This window comes from Hevea brasiliensis, chromosome 12 (genome assembly GCF_030052815.1).
Source record: "Hevea brasiliensis isolate MT/VB/25A 57/8 chromosome 12, ASM3005281v1, whole genome shotgun sequence".
NCBI classification, from domain to species: domain Eukaryota; kingdom Viridiplantae; phylum Streptophyta; class Magnoliopsida; order Malpighiales; family Euphorbiaceae; genus Hevea; species Hevea brasiliensis.
This window is the reverse complement of record NC_079504.1, coordinates 76,968,975-76,975,707: the sequence shown is the minus strand read 5'-3', so window position 1 is coordinate 76,975,707 and position 6,733 is coordinate 76,968,975.

Sequence of the window (6,733 nt, the reverse complement as noted above, 5' to 3'; positions counted from 1 at the left end):
CTAAGGTTAACACTATTGACCTCCTCACCTTTTGTGATACATGCTGCCTAACTTTTATGATACGTGTATATAATAACATCTCTCTCCATACAATAATTTGCAATCCATATGAACATACCTCCTTACTTTACATGTCCAAATCTAAAACAATTATTCACATACACATGCTGCTCACCTATAGGCACATAATTCAACAACCCATACCATGAAACAACACATTCCTAACCATAGTTTAAAGTTGCCGATTTACACATCTCCTTCAAATAGCTTCCAAGCTTCCAAAACCAAGTGCACTATCACACACACTTAGTATACATTATCTAAATTATTTCTATACACATAAACACTTACACCAACATCTTAAACAACCATTTACAAGTGAAACAAACAACATATGGTGAGCTCCTATGGCTGCCGAAATTTTGTTTCACTCATTAATCAATCAAACTTCAAAATTTCTTCCACAAAACAACTCACTACAATATCCACCAAAGTTTAATGAAGCAAGAATGAAAATACACACTTACCTATTATGGACTTCCTCAAAAATCCAACAAAACTTTTCTCTTGCTCCCAAAATGCTGCCCAAGTTGTATAGAACAACTTTAGTGAAGAAACCTAGAAGAACTAATGGCTTAATGATGGTGGATTAACCCTTGCATGGTGGACGTACCATGGAAGTTTTGGGAAGAGCTGATTTGGCAATGGAGAGAGTTTGAGGAAGAAGATGGTTTGCAGAAATTAATGGAGGATGACAGGATTTTTATTGATTTTCAAAGTGCTTAGTGGTCCACTAATGTAAGAATATCATTAATTTAATTCAACTTTTAATTATTTAACATTATACCCCTTTTTTTCACTATTTAAATTATGGACCACCATTTTAATTTTCATGGTATTTTCAAAGTTTTAATATCATTTATTTTTAATGTACATTTAGGTCAAAAGGCAACTAGTGTCAATTGACCACAATACCTGCTCAAAGCTGCTTTTCAGCTTTTTCGATAACACCGATTTTTATCAGTTTCTCAATTTTTTGTTTTTCTTTGTACTAATTATTTAATTTTTCTTTGACATTTCTAATACCACATATTTTTCAATAGATGTTTATTTAAGTCCCAAAAATATTCTAGATAAGCTTCACATCCCTTTCTAATCGCCTTCTAGCAAGTGTAATAATGATGTTGATGGCAATGACTCTCCCCGTATCACTACGACATACTGGAAGACCAAAAGTGATTGTCTTCTTTACCAGCAAATTCATCATGGTGTGATGCTTTACTAACCAATCCATGCCTAAGATGGTATCATAATCTCTAAGGGAATTTCAATTAAGTCTGACAGGAATGTATGTCCTTGGATCAACAAAGGACAATATTCATACAATTTGTTCACCCTAACCTCTTGTCCTAAAAGACCAGTCACTAACACATCATAATCCAATTTCACATAAGGAATAGCAAAAAAGCATGCAATACTGGCACTAGCATGTTAATGTGTAGAACTGTGGTCAAACAAAGACATATATATCTTTATCAAAGATGGAGAAAGTACTAGCCACAAAATCTAATGTCTCGCCTTTCAACCCTCCCGCGCATGGTCTACACCGACGGTGCACCACCGCCTAGTTGGCTCGCCATGCCCGCTACCGCAGTGTTACCTCTACCCCCGCCTCGCCTCTACTAGCTCTCGTGGTCCTCTAAAAGCGTAACCTTGAACAGATCCCCCAGTGGTGGTAGGAGTCCCAGACCTGCGAGCACTAGTGAAATCTCTAGCAAAATGCCCACTTCCACCATAGTTGTAATAGGCTCCTATGGCCTTATAACATACTCCTCTATGATTACAACCACAAGTTTCATAGGTGCAGTAGGAAAGGAACCCTCGATGTCTCATCAGTCCGGATATAGGTGGCCTTAGCCAGAATCTTCCCTACTAGATCCTCTATTACTTGGTTTTCTCTTACCCCAATCACTACTTGGACTTTTACCTGTAGGCTTACTGCTCTTCTCTTTTTCAGTGGTTACCTTCTCAGATGCCCCTTCCAGTTCTATCCTTTCCAATTTAAGGGCCTGTAATATTAACCTGCAGAAGTTGCTCATGTCGAAACCCAACCAATTACAATGTCAAATTAGGCCTTAAACCGCCTCAAACCGTTTGCATCTATATCTACTGGTAGTGAGTAGGCTTCCAGCATAGTGGCTAAGGCGGGAAAAGTCTCTCTCATACTCGGCTATAGTCCTATTCCCTTACTTCAAACTAAGAAACTCCTGTAGCTTCATATTTACATATGTGTCGGGAACATACTTCTGTCTAAATTCATTGAGAAAGTCATTCCATGTCAACACAGGGGACTCAACCAAACTGTGAGGAATGGTCTTCCACCACTCATATGCATCTCCATACAGTAGAGAGACTAAGTATTCAAACTTCAAATCATCAGTGCTGTAACACCCCTTACCCGTCTACAGTATAGCCGAGCAAGGCATGCTACACGGTGTGCTAGAGTACTTAGTCTGTGATTATCTCATTTCCTGAACTCAATTTGATTTTAAGAAGTCTTTTATTTAAAATTCATAATATGCTGGTTCTATTTTCATACTTTAATAAAATCAGTGTTTCAAAAATGGTTATAAAAATTCGACAAGGTGCCGTCTGTATTTCGGACAAACTGTCATTCTAAACTTGTTAAAAATAGTTCAATATGATAATATTATCAAAATCTCAACTATTTCATAGTTTCAAAATACAATCCATCATAATTTACATTCATCAAAACACTCTCCATAGGAGTTTAATATGTACAAATTATTACAAACCTTAAAGTTTTAGAATACACAAAATTACATAAAAAAATGCCAAAATACAACTGATAGTCATTACACAATATCCTAAGTCCTACCATGCATGGAGTGTAGTGTAGATGATTCTGGACTCCAATGCAGATCTAATGTCTCACCCAATCATAGGTCTGCTGGGCTCCCCAGCTGTGTCTCCAATACCTACGTGTAGCAAAAGCAACGCGCTAAGCAATTCTACTTAGTGGTGCCAAATATAAAGAAATATATACTAAAATAAAATGAAGGAATTGTTTATGAATTTATGATATCGATATTCTTTGCAGTTGCTATTTCTACTTTTATTTGCTAACTTTTCATTTTTGCTAATTTTGGTGGTCAGATATCAACAAATCGAATTTAGCTATTTGACTTAATAATGCTTAAATTAATCGCCTGTAGCCTATACACCGAATTGCTGATCGATTAATGGATATACTAGCACCTAGTACCTCGTGCTATCACACCATCGGTCACAAAGTGTCTCCTGTGCAAACAAAGGTGGCTAAAAAGCTATATAGTCAATCAGGTGATAAGCCAACTATAATAAAATAATCTATATAGTCGTAGGCTATTAAAATCACAGTGTGGCATAATAAGCCTTAAAAACATAGTATGGCATAAAGCCATGTATAGTACAGCTATCAGAATCCTATTGGAATGCCAACCTATCCAAAATAGTCAACTAGGCAAACTAGGGCACATTACAAATTAATTGTTTAATTCTTTATTTTTTTTTTAGTTTACTAGTTATAATGTAATTCACAAGTCAATTTAAATATTGACCTTTTTAGATAATATAGATAAGTTGATTCTAGTATCAACATGTCACAAATTGTAATGCAATATGCTGCCAATATAGTGCAATTTACCCTTTTTTCCAAGTTGGCATTTATTGCCAAATTACTTCAAGCTTCATTGTATGTAAATGTCAAATTTCCAATTTTAATGTGCTAGATTGGTCAAGCTTAATGTCTTATTTCTCTTGGTTTTTAGCTTCTGGTCAAGGAAACAAAATTGTAGCTTTGTCTTATTAAACTTTTGGCACAAATTTCAGGTCATTTTGAGTTGTATAGACCAAGATATGGTCAATTTACTAAAGCTGGACAGATTGCATCTTTAGTGCAAAATTTGGTGAATTTTAGGTCAAATTTAGTTCTGGTAGTTTTGGTACCCTAATTTGGGCAAGCAATTTGACTTAGTTCTAGCCATTTCTGGGCTTTGGTGTCTTCATAAGAATTGTAGCTCTATGTCTAAACTTTCCTTGGTAAAAAGTTCAGGTCATTTGGACCTATTTTGAGTGAGTTATGGTCATCTTAGTAACTACTATTCATATGGTCAAAAATCTGGGCTTGCACTTACCAATTCTAGATTAGGTCATTTTTAAGGTCAGTTTCTATGTAGAATTTTGGCAACATTTGTAACACCCCTTACCCGTCTATAGTGTAGCCGAGCAAGGCGGGTCACATAAAGTGCCGGAGCACCAGATCTTATCTGATTTCATTATAGTTCTAGATTTACTTGTTCAAAAACTTTATCTGAGGTTTAGGCTATTTGTACTATTTATCAAAATCTGACTAATTTGGAAAATTTAAAAATTTTAATGGCAATCCATCAGTGTGTCGGCACTAATTTAGACTAAGAGTCTCTCTGAACCTGCCAAAATAATTTAAATATATACTCAAATTCATAACTCAGATTGTCTCAAAGCATTCTCAACAGTTTCTCAAACGCAGATTCAGTCTCAAAATTTCTCAAACTCAATCTCATTCAGAATCATTATGATTACATAATCAACTCAGATATCAAAATTTTTATATTTCATTAACGTATATAATTTTCCAATTAAGTACATAAATTTGTCAAGTACAGGATATACAAATAAAATTACAGTTACTAATTCACATTACAATATAAGCAGTAATTATAATGTATATATTAGAAAACATGCTTAAAATGAGCCCTATCTACATGCACTGCTGAGGAGGTGATAACCTTGAACTCTTCTAACACTTCTGCAGATCTAGACTCCAAAAATCTCAGTCGACAATCTACTAGTTTTACCTTCAGTACCTGCGCGAGGAAGCAATTCCATCGCGGTAAGCATTTCTGCTTAGTAGTGCAATAGTATAACAAGAAATAATATATACAAATAAAGAAAGAAATAAATCATAATTCGGATACTCAGGAATCAATTTAATTTGGTATGGTATTTCTAGTATCAACAATCTTATATACTAATTTGATCCTCTTGGGAAGTGCTTAGTTTATAACTTTTCAGTAATACTACCCAGTATACAAATTATTCTAACTATATTGTATTTCAAGTCTCTACAGTTCTGCAATTTATATTTTTGTTATGTTTCTTTTGCTAATCTCTTTTACTCATTCATTCAATACTTCATTTAATTGTACTGAAATTTCATTATACTTAACTTAATCATTTAAATTGAATAATGTTTTAATTGACTAACCATGAAGCCTATACACTAACTAGACTCGATAAACGGATATACTAGCGTTGGGTACCTAGTACTGGCCACACCATCGGGTCACAAAGTATCTCCAAGTGTGCAAATAGTGTGGCTAAAAAGCCATATAATCAATCGCATTAAGCCAAGTATAATAACATAATCAGATAGCCATAGGCTATTAAAATCATAGTATGGCATAACAAGCAATAAAATACAATATGACATAAAGTCATTTGCAGAACAGCTCTCAGAATCCTACTGGCATGTGAACCTATCCAAACTAGTCAACTAGGCAAACTAGGGCATATTACAAGATTAAATATTTATTTTTAGGGTTTATTGGTCATTATACAATTCACTGGTCAATGTAAATATTGACCTTTTCATACATCATGCATAAGTTGATTCTAGTATCAACATGTCACAATTCGTATTTCAATATGCTACTAGTATAATGCAATTTACCATTTTTACAAGTTGGCATTCATTGCCAAATTGCTTCAAGCATCATTGTATGTAAATGTCAAATTCTCAATTTTAGTGTGCTAGATTGGTCTAGCTTAAAGTCTTATTTTTCTTGGTTTTTAGCTTCTGGTCAAAGAAGCAAAATTGTAGCTCTATGTTTTATTGCACTCGGGGTAAAATTTCAGGTCATTCTGAGTTGTATAGACTAAGATATGGTCAATTTACTAAAGTTGGACAGATTGCACCTTTAGTGTAAAATTTGATCAATTTTAAGTCATTTTTAGTTCCAGCTTGGTACCCAAACTTGTGCAAGCTATTTGACTTGGTTCTGGCCATTTCTGGGCTTTGGTGTCTTCATAAGAATTGTAGCTCTATGTTTTATTGTACTCGGGTCAAAAATTCAGGTCATTATTCGTTGTATAGACCAAGATATGGTCAATTTACTAAAGCTGGATAGATTGCACCTTTAGTGCAAAATTTGGTCAATTTTAGGTCACTTTTAGTTCTGGCAGTTTTGGTACCTGAACTTGTGCAAGCTATTTGACTTGGTTCTGGTCATTTCTGGGCTTTGGTGTCTTCATAAGAATTGTAGCTCTATGTCTTATTGCACTTTGGGTAAAATTTCAGGTCATTCTGAGTTGTATAGACCAAGATATGGTCAATTTACTAAAGCTGGATAGATTGCACCTTTAGTGCAAAATTTGGTCAATTTTAGGTTACTTTTAGTTCGTAGTTTTGGTACCCAAACTTGTGTAAGCTATTTGAATTGGTTCTGGCCATTTCTGGGCTTTGGTGTCTTCATAAGAATTGTAGCTCTATGTCTTAGCTATCCATGGTAAAAATTTCAGGTCAATTGGATGTGTTTTGAATGAGTTATGGTCATCCTAATAATTACTATTTATATGATAAAAAATCTGGGTTTGCAAGGTTGCCATTCTGGATTTGGTCATTTTTAAGGTC